This window comes from Dromiciops gliroides, chromosome 1 (assembly GCF_019393635.1).
Source record: "Dromiciops gliroides isolate mDroGli1 chromosome 1, mDroGli1.pri, whole genome shotgun sequence".
NCBI lineage: Eukaryota > Metazoa > Chordata > Mammalia > Microbiotheria > Microbiotheriidae > Dromiciops > Dromiciops gliroides.
In genome coordinates this window covers 288,753,191-288,780,800 of record NC_057861.1, presented here as the reverse complement: position 1 = coordinate 288,780,800, position 27,610 = coordinate 288,753,191, and positions in this window count along the sequence as shown.

Below are 27,610 nucleotides of genomic sequence, written 5' to 3'. Positions count from 1 at the left end.
AGTTTTGTATTCAAAAAGAGGTGATTTTTGTTTTTCTTAGCCCTGCTTTGCATGAATACCAATTTCATGTAGACCAGGGAAGTCATGTTTCAACATTTATTCATCCATATAAATTACATTCAATTCAGCCTTGCTCATATCTTAATTCCTCCTGGAATAGGGGTCCATAGTTGGTATAAATAGAATAAAAGGTTAGGCATTAAGTGAAATAAAATCACCCAACCATAGAAGACTCAGTGCACAGAAGCAAGGATACTCAACCTTAGAATTTTTCTTAACCTAGGTTGCAGGGTACTGTGATTTGAATGAGGCTAGTTGCTGTTGTTTTTGATGTTTTTAAAGAATCTTCTTATCCTGCATTTTCTAGAGGAGGACATGACATTTTGGTAAATTAGAAAATAGTGGATACTGGTGCCTTTCTAAAGATATAAAATGCTTCACTTGGTACTAATGTACATAAAGCAATTAGTTACTTGTCATGATGGGTGTTCCCCAAGGCAGTGCACTTTTTCCATTAGTATTTATATCTACATGCCATTATACATTGGACAGCACTAAATAGATGAGATACGCTCAGAAAATTACTAAAGTCATGTGTCATCAAGAAAAGAGATATTAGCAAACATTATTAGCATACAGGTGGAACTGGATCACTTAGATAGACAGTCACCAATGAAATGTTTATTTTTTAAGCACTTACCCAGAATGCAAAATATGAAATAGGTTAATTAACTCTGAGTAGAACTTATTTCTTTATTTGCCAGGAAAATATCTTTTGTATACTTAACAATCATGATAGCTGTCTTAAAATGCATCTCCATTTTCTTACTTTAGTGGGATATTTAGATGCACATACATATACACACATACATTATATATATATATATGTATAAACATATGTATATGTATGTATACATATGTGTATTTTTTTTTCAGGAAACTCAATTAAGACTTGTGGGTATAAAGAAAAATAAATCCTTATAATTTTCTATCCTAAATATTTCAAGGGGAAAACATGATTGTTCTATTTACACTAAATCTGACTTTAACCAAGAAGAAAAAAAGGAAGCTATATGAATATCTCAAATATCTTAAGAGGCAAACTGGTCTGAATAACTTCCATTAGGATAAATGCTCTATCAAAGTTCCCAGCAAGCTTGGGGTCATCAGCTTTGAACAGGGAAATGTCAAATATAAACACTTTCTGAATTATATAAAGAAGCAATAAGATGAAAGGGATAATAGGTAGGGTGGCATTTGGGTAGAGCAGATAGTCTAACACATATTTTTGAATGCCTACTATGACCAGATTATCATATGGTACATTTCTGAAGCACTTTAAAGTTTACAAAGTGGTCTCTGTGTGATAACTCTGGGAGGTAGGTAGCATAAATACAATAATTCCCATTTTATAGTTGAGGAAACTGAGGCCAAGAGAGACAAAGTAACTTGCTTGTGGTCACAAGGCTAGTATCAGAGGCAAGATTCAAATCCAGGTCTTCCTACTCCAGGTTAAGGCTCCTTTAAAAAATGTTATTCATGTATTTGATTTTTCGTTACATTTATAGATTACTCACACTTTGTGAGGGAGCTCTTATAATAAAATAGTTAGACAAAACTAATAGTATCATGACCTCATTTGAAAGTGTATGCAGCATATTATATATGTGAGAGAGAGAGAGAGAGAGAGAGAGAGAGAGAGAGAGAGAGAGAGAGAGAGAGAGAGAGATGTACTCTAAATCTGCCATGTCTTTGTAATGGATGGATGGGTGGCATGTTTCCTCATTGGTCCTTTGGAATCATGAATGGCATCACCCACCATTTTCCAAATAATGCATATTTTAAAAAAGTGGGTTTAATTGACTCTTCCTTCAGTTTCTGCATATAACAATTTTCAAGCCCTATCTTTCTCTCTGAAATGAATAAAAATCAATTGAATAAAGTTATTGTATACCCTATGAATACAAAGTACTATACTAGATGCTATGGATATATAAATATGAAAAATGACATGGTTTCTGATCTCAAAGATCTGGTAGCATAATCATTGGGATTAAAACAGACATACAAATTAGTAATTTAAAGAAGATTATGTATGAGAAAGACTACTAAGGGATCTAGAGAAGTGATCTAAGAAAATTAAAGAAGAAAGAAAACACATTAAGTTGGCAGGATCAGCTAAGGCTTTATGAAGGAGATGGTTCCTGAGTTCACTTGAAGGAAAAAAGGAATTTCAATAAGCAGAGGTGTAAAAGGAGAGCATTTCATTTAAGAAGATGATCTGTAAAAATGCATGGAGGCCAATGAGCAGGAGACTGGGAAATAATGAGCAATATATTTGTTGTACAGAGAGTGAACCAAATAAAGTCGAAGGCAGGAAGTTAGGTGGCACAATGGATAGAGTGCTAGGCCTGAAGTCAACTTCCTGAGTTCAAATCTGATCTCAGACACTAGCTGTGTGATCCTGGAGAAATAACTTAACCCTGTTTGCCCCAGTTTTCAGATCTGTAAAATGAGTGGAAGGAAATTGCAGATAACTTCAGTATCTTTGCCAAAAACACTGCAAATGGGGTCACAAAGAGTCAGACAAAACTAAAATATGACTAAGCAACAAATAAGGTTGTAAAGATATGATGAATTCCAAGTTCAGAAAGTTTTGAATGTTAGACTAAGGAATTTGTATTTAATCTTATATAGTTAATAATGAAAACTGTTCCTTATGTCTGGGACCTATTCTCTACTTTTTGTTGGGTTTCTACCTGTATTTTATCAAATGCCACCTCCTCCATGAAGGCTTTCTTAATACCCCCACCAGTAATGACCAGAAGCTTGAATTTGGAGTCAAAGTTTAAATCCTTACTCTGCTATATAATATCTGTATGATCTTAGAAAAGTAATTTTTACTTTTGACAAGCCACTCTATGTTGAACCTCATTTCCCTGATTTGTAAAATGAATATGGTGAACTAGATAATCTCTAAGATAACTTGTAGTTTTAAATCTTATGACCTTTCTCCCCTCAGAATTCATAGTCCTTTGTTTCATGCTTCTTTAATAAATTTATTGTACAATATTTTTATTATAATTATCTATGTCTGCCATATCTTCCATAAGAGCAAGGATGGTATTACATCTAAATTGTGTATCTAAACATTCACCTAGAACAGTATTCTACAAACAGTAGGCATTCAATAAAAGTTTCTTCAAGCTTTTTCCTAATCCTCCCAGTTGAAGTAATATATCCTTTCCTTTTAACTCAAAGACACAGACACACAGACACACACACACACACACACACACACACAAACACACACACACACACACACAGAAGTAACTAAAATGAAACTAGAGAAAATCATAAAATGATGATGACTAAGCCCTATATATATTTCTGCTTGCTTTAATTGGGCACTTACTAAAGCAAGGCAATTCTACTTTCCCTCCCTTATTGATTCCCTATACCCTTCACCACAATAGTTCCAAGCCTATGTGTACCCTGATCTCATTACCTACTGTCTCAGCTAAACACCTTGGAGGGAAAAAAGAAACCTTTAAGGATATAGCCTTATGAAATTCAGGACTCTTATTTCTAATGATTCAGAGATTCAGATATCCTGTTGTATCTTTCATGTATATTATTAGTTCTTAAACTTTTTGGCCTCAGGACTCTTTTATACTCTTAAGCATTGCTGAGGAAAACCAAGTGTTTTTTTATGTAGGTCATATCAATATCTATCCCAATTAGAATGTAAAATGATAGGGGCAGCTAGGTGGCACAGTGGATAGAGCACCAACCCTGGATTCAGGAGGACCTGAGTTCAAATCTGGGCTCAGACACTTAACACTTACTAGCTGTGTGACCCTGGGCAAGTCACTTAACCCCAATTGCCTCACCAAAAAATCCCCCCAAAAAAACCCCAAAACAAAAAACAAAAACAAACAAAAAAGAATTTAAAATGATAATTTAAAATATTCATGTATTAATTCATTTCAAAATAACAATGAAACCCATTATATGTTGTCATAAATTTTTTTTGAAAAAAATCATATTTCCCAAAAAAGATCGGTAAAAAGAATGGCATTAACTTCTTTTTTTTTCTCATATCTCATACATCTGTAGAAAGCTATATTCCTATATCTGCTACTGCACTCAATCTGTTGCAGATGTTGTTTTGGTTGAAGTGTATGAAGAAATATGTTCCCACAAAGATATGTAGTTGGAAAAAGGAAGAGTATTTTAGTCAGAAAATAACATTTTAGCATTTTTATGAATGTAGTTTTGACTTCACATACTCCCTGAAAAGGTCTTGGCAACCCCCAGGGGTCCTTGTACCAAACTTTGTCAGCTGCTGTTATACACAATGGTGATTTAGACCCATCATAAAAGAAAAGCTAAAATAATTAGATAATGTTTTACTTTTTTTTTAATTGTTTGTATCAGCAGTTTGACATAAAGAAAGTATGAAATGTTTGGGTACAGCAAGCTTAACAGAAAGAATGTCACTGTACTGATGAATACATATCAGTGTTTCATATTATATTGAAACTACCAGATATTTGTCTCTTAAAGAAGTTATCCCATCCTTATTTTATTACCAGAAAGAAGTACAGGATATTCTGGCATATTCAACATGCAAAAAATAATAAATGATATTAGAATTAAAATCATTTCTCTAAGTGTTGACATCTGAGCCTCAGGAATTAAGCACTGTGGCAGCTTAACATAAGTCACAACAATATATTTTCTACATTATCATAATCATTTCTCTAATAAGACATGGGCCAAAAAATACATTAAATTAATTCTAATTCTAATATCTAAACATTTTGCTCCAAAGACAGAGAAGAAAGTGGTGATACACATGTACTTCTCTAAAAATCCTTCTCTCTTCTTCATCTTTAACATGGGTCCCTTCATAGTAAAATCTGTAAACAAAAAACATTCAACACAAATTACCCTTGAAGGATATATTCTATTGTGTATCTTAGACAAAGACAGCTTAGCCTTGAATATATAATCTGGGCAAAATCTATGCAGAATAAAATAGTTTGTATAGTCTGGACATATTTGGGGGCTAACATTCCTCATAAGTAAAAGAAATCAAGGAATAAAAAATTTTGCTAGGCAGATTTAAAATACGACATATGATGAGTTACTCAGCAGAGAATATAAAGGTTGGTGGCCAAAGTAAGTATATATAACTCTCCATATTCAAGTATCATTGCTATTTTCTAAATAGTACTTTTTTGAAAAAAAAAAGATTTTTCAGATAATTATATTCATTTTAAGAAAAATCTAATAAACAAGCTCATGACATTTATTCATATCACACTCTTCAAAAAACATTGATGCTAATTCTAACTTCTCTAATCACAGGAATGCTATTTTAGAAAGCAGGATGAACAAATTGTTATGAGCATTCATTTTAGAGTAAAAAAAAAAATAAGACCTTGTCTCACCCCCATCCCCACCCCAAACTAACACTAACCCAGTGAACCACTGCCACTACTCTCCTATCTTTGGCAACAAGAATGCATGAATTAAAACCTGAAAGGGTACTAAGTTTTATCTTAGATATTTGTTTAAAACAACCCATATCATGAATGATAAAGTATGACATAAAGACAATCTCAAGTGATTTGTGTTTCACCTTTTTTTTTCTCTCTCTATGCCCATCCAATAAAGGATAATAATGGGGGAAAAAGAAATCACTATTATTAGTTCAACAAATATTTGTTGAGTACTTACTATAGGTAAGTTTTTGTAGAAGTCATAAGGCTGCATTTGCCTTTAGGGAGCTTAGATTTGAGTTGAGATAGTGATGTTAATTCATTCAATCATTCAATTGGATTCAATTAAACACAAAGCACTAGATGCTGGATAAAATTCAATATCAGATATGACATAGCTTCTGATAGTCAATTGAACTATGAGTGATAGATGAAACTACAAAGGAAGAACTTTGGGCTCAACACAATGGGAATATTTCCACCTAAGAAAAATATGCAAAATGGGACTGGCTGTTTGAGTAAATAGTACATTCCTAGGAACTATAGATCTTTGAGCAGAGGCTGGACATAAGTTTGCTTTATCTTCCCTTGTGACTCTTTTCTTTGTTTCCCCAAAAGTCTATACAACACGTAAGAGGCCTCCCTTGCCTTCTTCTGAAATTTCAAAGATTACAGTAGAATATTCTGGTTGGTGATCTTTTGTTCCTTATTCTCTTCATGTAACCAGCCCATTTCCTCTGCTGATCATACAAGGCTTTGATAACAACTTTTATCTGTATTCTTTTTTGTCATTTCTCATTGTAATACACATGCATAACTCCTCAGTCCCACCCCCAGCTTCCTTCAAGATTCACCTTAAATCCTACATTCTAAAGAGGCCTTTGGCAATAGGACATTTTCTCAAATATTACCTTGTCGTTGAATTATATATGTTATGTATGTACAGTTGTTTTCATGTTATTTCTTCCATTATAATGTGAGGTCTTGAGGGCAGAATCTGTGTTTTTGCTCATTTTTGTATTCCCAGAGCTACAGTACCGGACACAAAGTAAAGCTTAATAAAAGCTTGTTGACTGATCATCTCCTTCTTGACCTTTGTGTGACACTTATTAGTTCTTTTCAGGCAACTGCAACCCATGCCTTGTAGACTAATAGTAACACTATTAGCATATAGGCATACCTCATCCTATTGCAATTTACTTTATTGCATTTTGCAGATAGTGGGTTTTATTTTTGTTTTTTGTTTTGTTTTATAAAAGGAAAGTTTGTAACTCTCTATTGAGCAAATTTGTAGGTGTCATTTTTTTCCAACAGCATGTACTTCACATTTTATCTTTGTCACATTTTGATAATTATTGCAATATTTGAAATGTTTTCTTTATTATATCTGTTATGGTGGTATGATTAGTGATCATTAACGTTCCTAATGTAATTGTTTTGGAGTACAATGAACCATGCCCATGTGAACTTAATGGATAAATGTGTATGTTCTGACTGCTCCACTGACCAGTGGTTCTCCCATCTTTTTCCCTCTCCTTGGGCCTCCCTATTCCCTGAGACACAACTATATTGAAATTAGGTCAGTTAATAACCCTGCAATGGCCTCTACATGTTCAAGTGAAAGGAATAGTCAATCAATGCAGGAAATTTCTTTACTGTCTTATTTTAAGAAATTGGCACAGTCAAGCCAACTTTCAGCAACCACCACCTTGATCAATTCGTAGCCATCAACATTCAGGCAAGGCTGTATACCAGCAGAAAGATTATGATTTATGAAAGACTCAGATGATGGTTAGCATTTTGTAGCAGTAAAGTATTTTTTAATTAAGATATATGCCTTTTTTAGACATGATACTATTCCACACTTAATAGACGATAGTAGAGTGTAAATGTAACTTTTATATGTATCGGGAAACAAAAATATTTGTGTGACTCTATACTGCAGTGGTTTGAAACTAAACCTGCAATATCTTCAAGGTATGCTTATATTAGCATTGAAAAATAGTCCCTTGTTTTTATGTAATGCTTTTCAAGGAAGTTTTTTAAATTTCCTGAAATTTCCTCTAATCCTATTCAACTTTGGCCAAATTTGTTGTTCATTCATAGTGCCTGTGCCAGATATGCATACCAATGGTGCATTCAAATGCATGTTCAAATGTAAACAATAGAAAAATCATCTACTAGGTTCCCCCTCCCCCAGCCTATCTATATCTTGTCTTGACCAGTGGAAGGTTCAAGGAGAATATTTTAGGCATAGGGAGAGCAAAAGAACAAGAATCAGAGAGCCTGTAATTGGAGAGTATGTACATGGTCTCAAAACATGTTAAAATCCTTGGCACTTTCTCTTCTTCCCCTTCCTTCATTCTAAATATCCAATCAGACAGTGACTCCTGTGAATTCTACCTCCAAGAAAAAACAATTTCACATTTGTCTCTACATTTGTATATACTATCCAACTACAGGCTCACTCTAACACTTACCTATACTACTATTATAGCCTTTTTTAAGCTATTCACATTTATCTCCCTTTTTCTAACTGTTTCTTTCATCCCTGACAGACTTATCTTCCTTATGAATTGACCTGGCTATCTAATTCCTCTTCTCAAAACCCTTCAGTACCTCCTTATTAACTATCAGGTAGAGTTCAAACTCCTTTGCGTACAATTCCGGAATCTGTACTCACACTGTCTCTCTGGATGTATTTCTAAGTTCTACTGCTACCCTCCACATTACAGTATACTCCAGCCAAATTGGACTACAAATTAGTTAACATACATATATAAAGCTAAGTTTCTTATGTTTAATAACTGTACATATAGGACATATACTACTCAAAAATTTTAATTTATACACAAAAATCGAAAGAGCAATGTCATTGCCTATAACATGATATTCAGTTGGATAAATGGTTCGTTACTTACTACACCCAATTATCAAGACCTAGCAGTGCTGTCAAATTCTTCTTAAATCCTTTATAACCTCTCTCTCTCTCTCTCTCTCTCTCTCTCTCTCTCTGCTAGTTTGTTCCTATAGTGAACTCCTAAAATACATACCACGCATGTGACCCCTTATCATATATTGACTTGTGCTGTATTGAGCTTTGTATGACATCTCCTTAAATTTCCCACAGATGCTATTTGTTACCTTGCAAATAGCTGGTACTCAAATATCTATTGAGTGAATTTTATATCATTAATTATTTTTCCAAAAAGATGAGTTTTTTCCTTACTAAAACATATTCCTGGATTTTAAAAATTTCCTATTTCTGCCATTTTTTCAACTGTAAATAGCCCATAGTTTTGATTCTTTGGTATTTGTGTTATTCCAGAAATGACAGCCAAATATAACAAACTTCTTGAGGGTAGCTGTCTCTGTTTTGTATTTTTGTCCAGTGCTTAGCACAGTACTGTCAAGATAATGTAATGTGATAGATGAGATTTGGCAGATACTCAGGAGCCCACCTGAGTGGATTACTGGCTGATTTGACTGAATTACTTGTTGACTACATTCTAAGCACATCTGGCTAGTACTGGAGAGTAATTAAGAAATTATGGTTCTCAGAATCTAAAAATAACTTTGAACTTCCAGCCCAGTCAACCAACCAGCTTGAAGAACCTCCCATTTCTGGGAGGGGACAAAAGGAGGAAGCAGAGCCTGGGCAGAGAGCTGTCTTCTTTGGTTCCTGACTTCACTGTGGTGGAGGAGAGAGACTACAGAAGACTTTACAGGGAAATTGAGGAAAGATAGGATTGCCAGGCTGTAGGAATTCTGTTCTCAATCTTTCTCTTTCTATCTTTCAATAAACCCTTAAAAAACTAAACTCGTTTTATCAGTGATTTTAGTCAATTTCCCCCAAAACTGGGGGAACAGATTAGAACCCACATTTAGAATTTTAAATTACACACTACCAGCCACAAAGTTCTCACTTGATAAATGCGTTTAGACTGATAATGTAAGCTTCTTGTGAGTAGACATTATTTCATTATTTTTACTTGTCTTCCTAGCACATAGCACAGTAGAAATACTTATTGGTTGACTGATCACCAGAAGAATATTAATATTGAAAAATGGGCCTCTGCTTCTAGGAGAGGTTTGGGATCATTAAAAACATTCCACAGTTTTACAAATACAATCTACCCTTCTCTTTCCCTCCCATTCTGTTTGGGGACCAATTCATTGTCCATGTAGTGTCTACCCAAAACATAGTAATTAATGGACCATCTGAATATCATAGTGTAAACAATGACATTGTTCTTTATTTTTATGTACATTTAAATGAAAACTCTTTTGAATTATTTTATTTCTTTCTTGGAAGATTCTGAAGTATTTCAGGAGTTTTGAAATTTTCACATTGTCATCTTTCAACGTGTTAAATGGATCTCTCTTCTTCAACTTGGCCTTAACATTGGTATCTGCCATTTGCCACCCCTTTTATTTCTCATTTCAATTTAACAAATACTTATTAATCTCTGTACTCAGGCAATAAATAGAAAGAAAATGTCCCTGCCCTCAAGCACTAAGTTTTGACATGAACAGAGAGAAATGAGTATATTCCTTTCCAGGTTCAACTCCTGACTTTCTATAATTTATCTGCTGTGACTCAACTCAGGCATCTATTTCCACCCACCCAACCCCAAATTTCCAGCTTCTTTTTATATATGGTCTTCCCCATTAGATATAAAATCCATGAGTGTCAGAACTATTTCTTTCTTCTTTTATTTGTACTCTTAGCAGTTAACATAGTCCTGACTTTTGTTCATTAAGTGTTATATGTCTATATCTACATATATATGTGTATATATACATACATACATATAATTTATCTGGTGGTACAGCGAATAGATATGATGATACCTTGAGGAATTTTAAAGTCAAGTAAAGGTTTGTTTTCCCTTTAAGTATGGAGGAATCTTGGACATGTTTGTAAGAATAATGGGAAGAACCAATAGATAAAGAGAGATTAAAAATGAATGAAAAAAGATAACATTTTAAAGGTCAAATTACAATTGCAGATATGACAAGAATAGGGATCACCTGATTCTCTAATTTCACTCCATCCCATGCCTTCTCACACTGGAATTACGCTCTACATTTGTGGCCCCTTTCTCTGGCTGACCAGTTCCTCCAAAACCTTCATTTCAAAGAAAGTACTCAGGTCCTCCATGTCTTCATTCCTCTCAACTCCACTACTGACTCTAGCCATTTAAGGAAGAAGTATCACAAATTTTTCAGACTAGAGGAATGGAAAAGAAAGTTAGGGTTAATATGGATGTTAAGGTGTTGACTAGTGGAGTTCACAATGAATGGCCTTGATTTTGTCAGAAAAGTAGGAGGTAAAGTTCTCTGCTGGGAGGGTAGTAAGGGCTGATGTTGGAAGAGAGAAGACAAGGTTTGGAAGAGTGACTTAAGGGAGAAAGACAGAACATCAGTTATTATTAATGAAAGGATTATATTCACCAATTAAGAGCTCAATTGAGATTAGAAAAAATAAATCCATAATGGACTTATGTAGAGGTGACATGACTTTCTCTGGAATTATTAAGTAACATCAGAATAGGATTAAAGAAGTTAGATTGTGCAAGTAAGCTAGGTTTGGGATTTCGCAAGATATGTATTGATAGGAAAAGGGGGAAAGGAATCCAAGAGGTGAGAGAAGCATATATTTTAATTGGATAGGACTGTAGCAGAAGAAACTGAGGACAGAGCAGGGATAGTGTCCTAGGGAACAGAAATTTGAAGATCCTAGAGGTCATTTTAAAGTTAAAAAATAGGTTTAGAAGAAATGACAGAGGGAGAGATGAAAAGAATGAAGATTACATCTGTTTAGTTAAATAAGTGTTTATTAAATGCCTATTACATGTCAGATAATATTGATGTGGATGTTACAAAGACAAAAATGACAAGAATCCCTTCCTTTGAAGGAGTTTATGATGTACTAAGGAAACTTAAATTCTATTGATTTGACTGGGTCTTGGAAGCAGCACAACTGTGAATGATGATAAGATAAGAGTTATGACCATCTTTATGGATTGTTGATGTAGATTGAAGGCATAAATGATGCAAAATGAGGAGACTGATGAAGTTGGAGGCCAAAAGTGTTCTGGGAAACAATGGATGATGATGATACCATTTAAATAGTGCTTACTATGTGTTAAACCCTTTATAATTATTATCTCATGTGATCCTCACAGCAAGTCTGGGAGGTAGACAAAGACACTGAGGCAGTGGCTAAGTGTCTTGCCCAGGGTCATAAATATAGTTTGAGTCTAGATTTGAACTTAGGTCTTCCTGACTGTAAGCCCATCTCTCTATTCACTGCACAACTTCTCTGCCCTCAATTAAGTGTATACTGAAGATACTCTGTATGAAGGCTTGGAGATGTTGGGATGTAGAGAACACATATGAACCAGTTATAAATCTCATAAAGAAAGGAGGGAGAATAACATGTGTTCCAATAGATGATTAGATCAAATCATCCTAATGAATTGAATGAATCGTAAGAGATTTCCCCCTCCCTTACACTGTTTCTCCATGACATGAAACCAAATTACTCATTTTCAAGCATCCTCCTCCCTAATATCTAATAAATTATTTCATAGGCAAAACTAACCCAGACTTTGGTGACCATGCCTTTCTCATTTTAGCAAGGAGAATAAGTATTTTCTACTTGAGATGGTTTCCAGACTTGTTTGTCCTATTTGTATTGATTGTTTTTACATTGTTTAAACTTCTATAAGAAATGAGGGTAATTCAAGTTGACATTACTACTATCATTAATAATATTATAATGCTGCTTTACAAGTATTTCATTGTATTCATTTTACCTGACATCCATGGGAGATGGAATATATTATCTCCATTTCACAGATGAGGAAACTGTGGCTTATAGAGGCTAAATGCTCTGCCCAGGGTCATAAAGATAGTAAGCAAGTGAGGTAGAATTTGAACTTAGATCTTCCTGACTTTAGGTCCAGCACTTTATTCAATGCCCCATCTAGCTGTCTCTTTACAAATATTATTTATCCATAAATTCATTATCTGATATCTGTTTCTTTACCTATTTCAAATATTTCAGTATCATTAACTTGTATAAATGCATTAATTTGGAGCTGTAATTGCATTATTATTATTGAAAAGCATATCCCCTATTTTTATTTTTTCTTTTAATTTTGGTGTTGATTTTGATGTTTGCTTTAAAAAGTGAATGGTTTGATTGTACACCAATAGTTAATTTGGAAATGACTCTCATAACAATAACTATTCACTTCCAATTAAGATATAGCAAATTTATTTTGTTTTTGTGATGCTACTTAAGTGATACGACACCCAAAACTTACCTGTCTTGTGCTTCGAGTGTCACCAAGACCATGTTATATAAGGGTTGATATCTTGTCTTGGTTTCAGAATTCCCACACTAATAAAATTGCAGGTCCTTGGGGTATATTCTATGACTACCAGCATTCCTGATCCTCTGTTTGAAGAAGAATTAATGAAATATAGGCTTCTATATAATCTACAAATCCTTAGGCAGGCAGCTAGGTAGTGCAGTGGAAAGAGTACTGGCCCTGAAGTTGGGAGGACCTAAGTTCAAATCTCACCTCAGGTACACAGTAGCTGTGTGACACTGGGTACGTCACTAAATCCCAATTGCTTTAAACATCCAGGGCCATCTCCAGTCATCCTGATATATATCTTGCCACTGGAGCCAGATGGTTCTGAAGGACAGAGTGAGGCTGATGACATTGCATAGCCCTGCCTCACCTAAAATCCACTTCACTGCAAGTCATGACACCCTTCTTGATGTTATTGTCCTCCTTGAGAACAAAGAACAAAAAACAACAAATCCTTAGGCTTTTTTTCCCTTCATACTTTCAACATTTTTTCACTATTCTCTTCTATTCACCCTTCTGCATGGAAGTCCCTCAGTATATAAAAATATATGTTGATTTAAGTAGTAGGAGGAAAGGTCTTATTGAGCTGTTTGTAGGATTCCTTTACGTTTTTAGCCTCTGTATAAATGTTTCTACACATAGTTTAATTATCTTCATGGTGGGGGGTTTTTAAAGGCTCATAATAAGCACTATACTACAAGATGACCAAATATCCCATGAATTAATAGTTCCAGGTATAATTAGTTAATATTATAGTATAGCATGTGGCTTTTTAAAAATTGAAGAAACATTGTAGTTTTGACTGAAACTCTTGATTTTAAATATTTTAAAAACATGCTTTAACATTTTCAGTGGATAATTGAGTCTTGTGTATTTTAAGTCATATATTGGGAAATGAAATGTTCAATAGCAATGTCTATACCATTTAAACAATGAAAGCATCAGGTAAGTAACAACATTTGGACAGCAAGTCAATATGACTATGAAAGGTCTCCAATAATGAGCAAATTCAGACCAATATACTGTTTGAGTATTTGGCCTTCTTATTGACAAAGGTTGCTTTCAATCACACTGTATCTATTACCATATCAATCATCACTCTAAATGAATACAACATTATCATTGACGAAGACATCACTTAAGCAGTGAAACTAAAGGTTCTGTAAAAGCAAGTAATGAAACTTGTGTTGATCACAGAATGAAAATGAGAAATATGCATTAATGATATCCTCATTGGAAAGTAAACAAATTGAAGTCCAGAGTGTGAAGTCTGTCTGTTGCTTGCTTATAAGGTTATTGAGGTAGATAGAAATTGATATTGCATTGTTAATTATTAAAGATAATGCAATTGAATACTTTCTTTGCTGTACAAATTAAGATATGGAATTGAACTGATGAAAATGATTTACGTGCAGGATTAAAATATTGGCAGCTTTATAGAGTGAAATGTCACTATACTGCTGTACCTTCAAGTTTTACATTTCCTCCTTTGAATCCCTGTCAGACTTCATGAATGCTAGAGAGTTTAATCAATGCTTGTAGTGGCCATAACATAACACTGAATATTTTACCTGTGTTATAATAAAATGGATATTTAGTGGGAGTCATGAGAACAAATGACCAATAAATATATATTCTATTCATCAAGCCTATAATTTAAATAATGCTCCCTATTTAAAAAAAAACTTCACATATTTCTAAAGCTCTATATTTCTATAAAAAAGTGTACTTCTCAATAGCTGAATTTCCCCAAGATAATCAGCTTGTATTAAGGATAGCACAGAGGTCATGGAAACCAAAACCTAATGAGCTATTATACTTGAAATAATTTAAAATTTCTATGATGCATTATACTTATGTCTTCCTGTGTTGTTCTGAATTTAAAGGATGGGACATAGGATTTTAGACATGAAAGAGACCTTTAAAATCACCTTATCCAACTTCTTACTTTACAAATGAGGAAACTGAGGTCTAGAGAGGTTAAATGACTTGCCCAAGATTATTTGGGCAGGTGAGAGAAGGGTTCAGATAGAAATCCAAATTCTCTGACTTAAAGTCAGAATTGTTTGCATGACACCACTCTGTCTATACATTTGAAGTCTGAAATTTTGCTACTTTCCATTAAAAAGTAATCATCCTTTTGAAATTCATCTGACTTTGGGAATAGAAAGGAAAAGGGTGTTATTCTCTTGATGCCATTAAGAGAGGGTACTCAGGATAATTTTCATTGAAGTGAGAATAAAATTCTGAGAATTCTGGAAACATAGTGGGGGGTTAAATGAGAAGAAAAAAATATGTTATTAAGTGACATATGGGAAATCAAGAACAAAAATCCAGCAGATTCAGCAGAAAGAAAGGTAACATATAGAAGAGTCATGGAAATTTGGCTAGAAGTGAAAGATGGCTAGACAATTTTATGGTAACTGAGAGGAGGAGTGTATAAAAAGAAGATGCAATAAGAACAAAATAAGGGAAAGGTTTAAAACAATCTAACTTTATTAAGACAATGACTGCTACTTCCCTACAAATTGCATTTCAGCTTATAAAACACTTCATTTTTTTAAGGGAAATTAACATACTTCTACTGCACCAATGTTTTAAATTATATGTATCAAGCAAAGCCCTTGGTAGCAGTCTACAAGTGGCCCACGAGAGTACCCAGAAAGAGAATAAAATTTGATTGGTAGATACTTGATAAAATTAAGTAAAACATAACAAAATATAGATAATGCTATTGTATAGTTTTCTAAGTAATTATACAGTCTTTAGGAATTCATATGGACAGCTTAGCAGTCCCCATTTATATTTGAGTTTGACATCATTTTAAATCACCAGAAAGCATATGTTCATCATGTTTCTCGGAAACACTTCAATTAACCAAAATAGTTTACTGGGGAAACTATTTACAGCAAGTTTCTCTGATAAAGGTTTCATATCCAAGATATTTAATGAACTGATTGAAAGAAGTAAAACAGATAACCATTCCTCAATAGGCAAATGGTCAAGGGACATAAAAAGGCAATTTTTAAAGGAAGACCAGCAATCAATAGTCATATTTTTGAAATGTTCCAAATAAGAAATAAGCAAACTAAAGTACTTCTGAAGTTCCATTTCATACCCATCAGATTGTCAAAGATGACAATTGAAGAAAATTACAAATGTTACAGAGGCTGTAGGAAAACAGACATGCCATTTCACTGATGATAGAACTTTTTATTATCCCAGAAATTCTGGAAATTTGGAACTATGCTGCAAGTCATACATATACCTTTTTTTTTTTTTTTTGGTGAGGCAATTGGGGTTAAGTGATTTGCCCAGGGTCACACAGCTAGTAAGTGTTAAGTGTCTGAGGCCGGATTTGAACTCAGATACTCCTCCAGGGCCAGTGCTCTATCCACTGTGCCACCTAGCTGCCCCATACGTATACCTTTGAACCACACAGACCTTTGACCTAGCAATGCCATTACTAGGCATATGCTTCAAAGACATTCAAGAAAGAAGAAACGAACTCATATGTACAAAAATAATTATAGTAATTCTTTTCTTAGTAACAAAAAACCTAAACTAAGAGGGTGGCTATCTATTGAGGAATGCTAAACAAATTACAGTATATAAATGTAATAAAACATAATTAGGTCCTATGAAAACATAAAGGGAACAATTTGGGGGAAAAAATTGGATTGATCTTTATAAATTAATTGATGCAGAGGGGCAGCTATGTGATGCAGTGGATAAAGAACTGGGCCTGGATTCAGGAGGACCTGAGTTCAAATCCAGCCTCAGATACTTGACACTTACTAGTAGTGTGACCCTGGGCAAGTCACTTAACCCTCATTGCCCCCCCCCAAAAAAATGCAAGATGAATATTATATAGAAAGCATATTTGAAAGGCTTTAGAACTTTTGTCAATTCTATTTCAAACTTGATTCCAGAGGACCTAAGATGATCTACTGTTACCACTTTCTGTCAGAGAGATGATAGATTTTAAAAAAAAAAAATTTTTTTAATTTTTGCAGGGCAATGAGGGTTGAGTGACTTGCTCAGGGTCACACTACTAGTAAGTGTCTAGGGTCTAAAGCCAGATTTAAACTCAAGTCCTCCTGAATCCAGGGCTAGTGCTTTATCCACTGTGCCACCTAGCTGCCCCTGAGATGATAGATTTAATTCAGAATAAGATTTATATTTTTGGATGTATGCAATTTGGAAATGTGTTTTGCTTGATTATGCATGTTTGTTATTTTAAACTTTTTCCTACTATTCAACAGAATGGGGAATAAAGAAAAAAATAAGTATTTACTAATTTTAAATTGTAAAATTAAATCTTAAAAATACCTCAAGTGATAAAGTGAACATTTTTATTTTCTGAATCATGGAAATATATCTAAATCATTAAAAATATACTTGAAAAGTGTTAAGACAGAATTATTATATAAAATAGAGGATAAATAACATCCATTAGTACAGATCATATTTTTCTTTTAAATAAAGTGTTTCAATGTAATGTTTATATTTATCTATTTAGTAAATCTATATATAATATACTTTATTTTTAAAGATATTATTTACTTCATATATATTCATAAATACTTTCATTATTGCCTAAACATATAGTACTCAGTTTCAGTAATAAAAATTTGGCAACATTTATATTCATGTTCATGCATAAATATTGTTTTGAAGATATGCTTAAGTTCCCCTTATTAACTCCCATTTTGTATATAGAAAATGTGTAAATAAAAATTCGAAAAAATATTGAGGGTAAATATACTTGCACCTTAACCAATATTAACATTGGTTATATTTTTCTTTGACTATTATTTCATGGGCACCTAGGTGGTACAGAGGATAGTATGCTGAACCTGGAGTCAGGAAGACCCAAATTCAAATCCAGCCTCAGACATTTACTAGCTATATGACCCTTGGCAAGTCATTTAACCCTGTTTGTCTCAGTTTCTTTCTCTGTAAAATGAAATGGAGATGGAAATGGCAAACTATTCCACTATTTCTCAAATAGGGTCATGGACCATTTGACACAACTAAAATGACTGAACAACAAACGACTATTCTTTCAGAAGCAGCAAAAAAATATTTATAATTCATATAATTCTCTCAATGACACAGGCCCTTCCACTGCTCTTCTCAGCAACTTTAAGAACATCCAGGTCACTCTCTCTCCTGTCACTGATTAATTTAGGGTAGACTTCTCTTTTTGTTTGTTTTTTTAAATAAGGATTCACAAAGATTACACGAAATATACCATCACTGTCACTTTTATAACATATGTTTTTCCTCATAATAGTGTTTCCAAATGAAGCTTTTTTTCAAATTCTTTACTATTTTGAATACTTTAAATACAGTAGAAAGATGCTATTTCTTTACAAAGAGATAAAACCAAAAACAACAGATATATCTATCTGTGCATTCTTTTACAACTTAACCTTCAACAAATTGATATACAAAACTATGATATGATTATCTTTCAAGGAAATATTGTTTTTTTAAAATTTCTTTTAAAATTAATTATATCACCTTTGGCAAAAGCTGAATAAAAACTTCAAAAACCCCATACAGAGGGGCACATTTCTCTAATTCTAACACAGAAGCTTTAAACTATCAGATTACTCTACCACAGTTAAAGGGGCATAACGCAGACAGATTCTTATCTAATCACAAACTAGAAATGGAAACCAGGAGACACTGAAATGGGAGTTTGTAATCAGGGTGAGGAAGGAGATTAAATGAAAAGCCCATCTTAATTCTTTCATATAAAATAAAGAGGGAATAAAAAATGATTTTTACTAAAAGAAGAGGTTCCACTAAATCTAGGAAGTAAATATTCTTATAAATGAGTATGATTAGGAAAAAAAAAACTATAAACCTAGCATACATTCAGGCTCTGTTGGAATCAAAGTAGAAAGACTAATGCAGACACTTTACAAAATCTGCTTTCCTCTGCCTAAACTGCTACAAACCCAATGGAAGGAGAAACAAAAACAAAAACCCAGGAATCCAGAGCTAGGATTGGCAAAAGGTTTGAGTAGGGATGTGGAGCTTATATGTGCAAAGTCCCAACTGTAGGTTTTTCACTCAAAATAGAAAATTCTAAGGGTTGAAATTTAGTATGGAATAAGACACTTGATGCTAGCAAAATCTTAGTCAATACAAATCATCATTATTATTATAGAATCAGATTTTAGAACTAGAACAAACCTACAGAGTTCATATTTCTGCCCCCCCAAAACTTGCACTGCATTTAGATAAGACCACATTATTCTCATTATACAAATGTGAAGGTGAAAGCCCAGATAAATTACATGATCTTCCCCAGGTCACACAGCTATTAAGTGAGCAGCAGAATCCTAGACTTGAGACTACTTTATAATAAGAACAGTGAATTCTACAAGGTGTTTGAATTTGGCACCAAGATGACATTTGACTCTATTACTGATTATTGGGTGGTACAATGGATAGAGAGTATTTGACTTGGAAATAGGAAGACTTGAGTTCTAAATCTTCCTCTAACACTTAACTAAATCCACAGGTGAGCCATATAATTTTTCTGAGTGTTAGTTTCCTCATCTGTAAAATGCAGATAATACAGCAAATACCTATCTTAAAAGGTATTTTATCTCTTAAAAATATATTTTGGGCAACTAGGTGGCACAGTAAATAAAGCACCAGCCCTGGATTCAGGAGGACCTAAGTTCAAATATGGCTTCAGATACTTGTAGCTCTGTGACCCTGGGTAAGTCACTTAACCCTCATTGACCTGCCCCCCCCAAAATAAAACAAAACAAAAACCTTTGTCTATATGTGTAACATGTGCTGTCATGCAAAATATATTTATTTGTAATTCATCTTGTAAAAGAACACAGACAACTTACAGTGCCAAGATGGCCTAGTGAGATCCAAAGCTTACCCAAATTTCCCCTTCAAACCATTTGAAAACTGCCTCAAATCACTCCAGGAACAGGGAAGCAGCTTACTAGCTCAGCAGAAAGGTGATGGGATGGGATGGAAGTGAGATTTAAAAGCAGCAGCAGCAGCAGCAGCAAGGCTCACAGCAGAAAGCCTGAAGCAGGTCTCTAAACCTGGGGCAATTCACCAGTGAGGTGAATTCACCTGCCTTCTTGCAAACCAGCAGGGCAAGTGAGCAGTCTGGCCAGCATAGCAGGCACGCTTACCAAACTCCCTACCCCCAGTACAAACTACCAGGGAGGCCTTGAACCCACCGCTGACCAGTAGTGAAGCCTTAGCAGAGGCTGGCCAATAACAAGATGCTGCCCTGCAGTCTCAGCTGAGACTCTTTTTCCATAGCAACCTGGCAGCAGGGCCCCAACCCTCAGGCAGATATGCAACAAAATTACTCCTCCAGGGCCTCCTAACTGAGAGGCCCTGTTAACATTGAAACCGAGCTGCAGGGCACCACCCCTGGAGCTGACCAGCAACAAGATCCCTCCTCCAGGGCTAGTCAACAGAAAGACTCTGTTAAGTTTTGGAGTCAATCCCATCCCCGGGGGAGACCAAAAGGGAGGACCAACTCCCCAAAACCAGTCAGAAAGGAAACTTACTCTACAGAGAAAGCAAGTGGATAAGTCCTTCAGCCCAGTGAAAGCCACCACTAAGACAGAGAACCTCAGGAAAAAAACTTGGGACAGTGCAGGACTAGAACCCAACTCTTTCATAAAAATACCAAGTCACCAAAAAAAGGCAGAAAAACGGGCCAGGAAACAAACAAACAAAAAGCTTGACTATAGATAGTTACTATGGTGATAGGGAAGATCAAAGAATAAACTTAGAGAAGGACAACAGTGCCAATATGGCTACAGGTGAAGCTTCAAAGAAAAATGTAATTTGGTCTTGGACCCAAAATGAATTCCTGAAAGAGGTGAAAAGTGAGTTTAAAAAGCAAATTAGAGAAGTAGAAGAAAAATTGGAAAAGAAATGTAATGCAAAAGAATAATGAAAAAAGTCAATATCATAGGAAAAGATGTACAAAAATTTACTGAGGAAAATAATTTCATAACAATAGAATTAGCCAAATGGAAAAGGAGGTGCAAAAGGTCACTGAAGAAAATAATTCCTTAAAAATTAGAACTGAACAAATGGAAACTAATGAAGACATCAACATATGTTTAAACAAAATCACAAAATTTAAAAAAAATAGAAGAAAATGTGAAATTTCTCATTGGGAAAAAGAACTGACCTAGAAAATGGATCCAGGAGAGATAATGTAAGAATTATTGGACTGATAGCCAAAAAAGAAAAAACAAACAAACAAAAAAAAGGCCTGGACAATGTCTTTGAAAAAATTATCAAAGTAAACTGCCCTGATATATTAGAACCAGAGGGCCCAATAGAAACTGAAAGAATTCACTTATCACAGTCTAAAAGAGATCCCAAAGTGAAAACTCCCTGGAACATCATAGCCAAATTCCAGAGCTCACAGATCAAGGAGAAAGTATTACAAGCAGCCAAAAATAAACAATTCAGTTATCATGGAGACATAGTCAGGATTACACAGGATTGTGCAGCTTCCACATTAAAGAAACAGAGTGCTTTGAATATGATATACTGTAAAGCAAACGAGTTAGGTTGACAACCAAGAATCACCTACCCAGAAAACTTGAATATAATCTTTAAGGGAAAATAAAAGTGGATATTTAACAAAATAGCGGACTTAAGCATTTTTTATTAAAAGTTCAGAGCTGAATAATAATAATAATATGGCCTCCAAATACAAGACTGAAGGGAAACATAAAAAGGTAAAAAGAGAAACAAGAAAGAAAAAGAATGAGAAAAATTCAGTAAGGTAAAACTGTTTATATTTCTATGTAAAAAGATATTTGTAAGTCTTAACAACTTCATTACTTATAGGAGCAATTAGAAGGTAGATATGTAGACAGATAGTTATAAGGTAACATAGATGGGAAAATAACCCATAAAACAAAATAAAGTAGTAGGAAAGAAATTGCGTGGAAGAAGGAGGGGGCAGATTGAATGGAGTAAATTGTCCTACATAAAAGAGGTGTGAGAGAACTATTATAATGGAGGAGAAGATGGAGGGGGTAGGATAGCAGGCAAAACAAACCTAAGTCTCATCACAATTGGTTGGATATAAAAATCTATATTACTCTATAAAGAAGTAAAAAAAGGTAGTGGGATAATAGAATGGGGAGGGGGGACTAATACAAGAAGGGGATATTGTGGAAGGTGGTGATTAAAAGTAAAACACTTGTGAAGAGGGACAGAGTGGGGATAGCAGTGTCTGTGTGGGGGGGGATAAAAAAGTGAAAAATAGCATGGAAGGAAATAAGGTTAGTTATCATAACTATAAATGTGAATGGGATGAACTCATCCATTAAGTGAAAGCAGATAGAAGGATGGATTGAAAACCAAAATCCTGTAATATGTTCTTTACAAGAAATATATCTGAAGCAAAGAGATACACACAGGGTAAATGTAAGGGGGCTGGAATAGAATCTATTATGTTTCAGCTGAGGCAAAAAAAGCAGGGGTAGCAAATATAATTTCACACAAAGCAAAAGCAAAATTAGATCTAATTAAAAGGAATAAAGAAGGAAACTACATCTTACTCAAAGGTACCATAGACAAGGAAGTCATATCAATACTTAACATATATGCACCAAATGCTATAGCATCTAAATTTTTGAAGGAGAAGTTGAATGAGTTACAGGAGGAAATAGATAATAAAACTATATTTGTAGGGTACCTTAACCTTCCCCTCTCTGAATTGAATAAATCCAACAACAAAAAATAAACAAGTAAGAAGTTAAGGAAATTAATAAAATTCTGGAGAAATTAGATATGATAGATTTCTGGAGGAAATTCAGAGGGAATAGAAAGGAATATACTTTCTCAGCAGTACATAGGAGCTAAACATTAAAAACATCACAACCAAATGCAGAAAAACAAAAATATTAAATACATCCTTTTCAGATCATAATACAAAGAAAATTACATTCAAAAATGGACAATTGAAAGAGATTGAAAATTAGTTGGAGATTAAATAATCTGATCCTAAAAAAATAGATCAAAGAACAAATGATAGTAACAATTGATGATTTCATTAAAGAAAATGACAATGATGAGACAACATATTGAAATTTTTTGGATGGGAAGTGGGGGAGAAGCCAAGATGGCAGAGGAAAGACATTAAAAGCATAGAGCTCCTGACATAATTGTTCCCAAAACAGCAATAAAATAAGCCCTGGAGTGGAAATAACCCACAAAAAACAGGCTGAGATTATTTTCCAGATTAAAAGGGGCTGTACTGGGCTCCAAGCAGAGTCCAACCCCCATGATCACACTGACACAGACCCCAGACTTGCTACTCAAGAGGAACTTACCCCTGAGCCTCTGAATCAGCTGCAGCACCAGTGTCTCCTGGATCTAAGCTTCTGGTTGGGTGAAAATGCTGAATGGCTGACCAGGGGAAAGTGCAGGGATGTCTGTGGGACCTAAGGAGAAATTTGGCTATCCTACCCCAGCAGGGAACCAGAAAGAAATCCTGAGCAGCAGAAGGCCCAGTTTTGGAAGGGCTGCAGGCTTGTCAAATCTAAGAACCACAATAGCACTCTGCTGGCTGGTTAACTAGCAAGTTGTCTTAAGATTATCTTTGGACCAGAGAACAGGCCAGGTAAGAGAAAAACCTGAGCCAAGATGGCAGAGAGGAAGCAGCAAGCTGCCTGAGCTCTCCTTCTGTTCCCTCAAAACGAACATTAAATCAAGCCTCTGGATGGATTCTGAAACTACAGAACCTGCAAAGAGACAGAGAGACACAGTCCTCCAACCAGAGATAATTTAGAAGACTTCAGGAAAAGGTCGGTCTGACTCGGGCAAAAGGGAGGCCGAGCGCAGGGTAGCAACCCAGCGCCGAGGGGGTCGGGGCAAGTCAGCAGGAGCTGCGGGCCACAGCCGAACAACTGAGGCTCCCGGAACCTGGTTCAAAAATCTGGTGGCCAAGAAGGACAGTGGAAAAACCTACCTGCACCGGCCGAGAGGGCCACGAACGGCGGGATCAGACGCTGGGGTCTGGCGCCTGGCTGGCTGAGCACAATCAGACAGGAAGTGCAGGGCGGGGCATCTCCACACACCGTAAAGGCCTCAGAGTAAAAGCCCGGTCACACAGCACCTATACACCTGCACAAGAAGCCCAAAACAGGGACCCTGGTGCCCCCAGAGCAGACCTCAACTTAAAGAATAAATAAATAAGCTGCAATAATGAGTAAGAAGCAAAAAAGAGCCCTCTCTATTGAGATCTTCTGTATCAATAGGGAAGAAGCCAACACAAACTCAGATGAGGAAAATAGCCTCAAATTGCCTACATCTGAAGCCTCACAAGGGAAGGTGAATTGGTCGCAAGAACAAAAAGACCCTGGAAGAGCTCAAAAAGGATTTTAAAAATCAATTGCAAGAGGTAGAAGAAAAAATGGGGAGAGAAATGAAAGCAAAACAAAAAAACTATGAAAAAATAATCAGCAGCTTGGAAAAGGAAGCTGAAGAAAACAAAGCCTTAAAAAATTCATTTGGCCAAATGGAAAAAAAGCTGCATAATCTCACTGAAGAAAACAATACCTTAAAAAATTCACTTGGCCAAATGGAAAAAAGGTGCATAATCTCACTGAAGAAAACAATGTCTTAAAAATTAAAATGGGACAGTTGGAAGATAAGGAATCCATGAGACACTAAGAATCAGTCAAGCAGAATAAAAAAAATGAAAAAATAGAAGAAAATGTGAAATACCTCATTGGAAAGACAACTGATCTGGTGTTAAGGGCTAAAATTCTAGCTAGTCTGTCTAAAATATCTAATGAGTGGTCGCCAATAAATTATAAGCTTTAGCAAGAGTTAGACTTTTAAGCATTTATTAAGGAGAATAAGAATTTGGTAAAGAGAGAGAGAAAGGCCTAGATTTCTATCTATTAAAGGGAGAGCACATTTTTAGCTCCCTTCTCCACCAGCGTCCCCAGGAAAAAGAGCGAGACTGAGCGCCAGTCTCTTCCTTCCTCCTCCCACTAGCCCGCGTCACTTCCTGACTCCTGGTCTTGCCCTCAAAGACCTTCCCTTCATGGGCAGAACTCTTCTACAGTAAGTATCCAGCAGGTGGCGTTATTCCAATCATTACAGTCCCCCCTGTTGTTCCTCAAGAAACAAAATGTTTCCTTGACGGAACAGTAAAAAGAATATAATAACTATTGCTAACTAATAATATGTGAACAACAATATAGAAAAGGAAGAGAGGAAAGTTTTGTCCAGAGGGGCGATTTTTTTTTTTGTCCTCATGAACCGACGCTTTGACATTAGTCTTGCAAAGGGAGGGCCTCTGCAGAGAATACATGTTACAGATGGTGTATATTATAACAGAAAGAGAAAAAAAACAACAAAAACAACAAATCAAAACTGTTCATTTAAAGTCTCTGAAAGTCTTTTCTCAGATGTCCTCTAGGTGTAGTCGTGTAATGGAAGTCTTTTCAGGGGTTGATGTGTGGATACTGGTAATCAGCCAGGAAATTTCCTACAAAATTGAGCTTAACACAACTTTAAAATAGCTTTGTCAATAATCAAATCAAACAATGAAAGTTCTCAAAAACATGTCTAAGGGAATATAGAATCTTAGTTGTTAACACGTGAAACATACAATAAAACAAAAATTGAACCATTCTTTAAAATTACATTATTATTATAGTCCCCCCTTATGGAGAGTAATTGAGAAGACAATTGCTGCAATATTAATTAATAAAAATAATTTTTATCTTTGTTTCATCACTTTTTGCATCATCTGCCTAATTATCCTCATGCCATTATGAGAAATTAGAAAATCTAATATAATTGGTAACAGGTGTCAAGGCCAAATTCAACACTGTTATTTATCATGACACCTGAGATAATTATGGGGGTTACCATAAAAGAACAGAGAAATGATGGGATATGAGCATTCCCACACTTGAGCAATATGTACTGTCCATGCAGTATGCCAGGCTTAAAATAGGTGGATGGAATATATGTCCATGCCACCGAACATATTGGAGGAAACTGAGTCAGACTTAATCAGATGCATGGGATTGAGATGTCCATGGCATCAGGCATATAGGAGGGAGCATAGAAGCCAGGTGTAGAAGTGAGATGGGTGGGATGAATACTTCCAGCCATCTGTACAATATTGTGGGGAAAAAGAGAATAAAATATTAAACCAAGAGAATCCAACCTCAACATTTGTCAAAAGCCGTTCCCTCGGCCATACCTTGACTTCATGCATGTCTCCCCTCATGTGACAGTTCAGTGTCTGCTCTTGCATGTATTCCTCTTGTGATTGGATGGCATCTTGGCCAACTGGCATCTGATAACTCAGAATAAAGGCAATTAATGTCTTAAATGATAAGTTCCCATAATCCAAGTCTCATATGGATTTAAAAATTGAGGATAATAAATGATTGCAAAAAATGTGAATACATCTTGACTCAGAACACAATATATAATTATGCAACAATTTCAAATAATACCCCTTTTTTGTACTTAGTATACAATTACTTTTGTGAAAAATCAGAACATATTTAAATACAAGTTAAAGCACAACAGAATCTCAAAGAAAACTTTTTTTAAAAAAAGAAAACTTTTACAAATGTTCCCCTCTTTTTTTTTTTTTTTGGAATATGCTTATCAAAAATAATACTTCTAGAATCAATATACACTTGCCATGGCAACCAATTTGCCAGGGAAATGCTTTGAAGAGTTTGATCAAATAATCAGTTGAGAAAAAATAACAAAAACAAACAACTCAGAACATGGGAGCACAATACTCCTAGAATTAACATTGTATTATGAAATCAAAACCATCTTGCAATTTTTTAAAATTAGATAAATGTATAGAAGAAAATACACATGGAACAATAAAAGACAGTGAAATTCAAACTAAGGAAATCTAAATGAGCATGAACTTAATATTAATGAGTATTATGAAATATAAACTTGATCACATGACTATAAAAAACTTTTACAAATATTCTCCTTGTTTTAGAAACTAAGTATAAGACACAATCTCAAAAGCATGAAAATCTCTATGAAAATAAACCCATACCATTAATTTCAAAATGTATATGTAATGGCATAGAAATCCTATGTAACCTCTGAACTGACATTAATACTCTGAGTAAAGTTAGAACACTTTTGATTCCGATATCTAAAATCCCCAATACTCATATCAATACCTTGCTGCTTACTTCCACATTTCTGTAAAATATATACCCTTCCATGGCAAAAGAAGCAGAGTCTTGAACTATGGTGATGATTGTCATTCTTATTCAGCTTAAGTTTTTCTTCTTTAACCCCTCTATATTGTCTGTCATTCTTTTCACCATACAAATGCTTTATAAGATTACTAATTAAAGACAAAAGCAGGTTAGCAAAATTATGAACAAAACGAGCATATCTGGAATTTAAAGGGTTTTCTAAGGTTGTCTCAGAAGCACAGCCAGGCTGGGGAAGGGCTGAGCCTGAAGCTGCAAATGTAGTTAGAGAAAGTTGCCCATGAGCATTAGATCTCTGGACTTCCCAGGCAGGGGAAGCAATGGGCTTGGCCATGGGAGGAGTAGAGGGTGGGGTCTGGAGAGGAGGGGAGGGACCAGAGCAATTTGAATCAGACTTGATTTTGAACTCAGGCCTGGATTCCTCTTCCCCCACTTTGCCTCC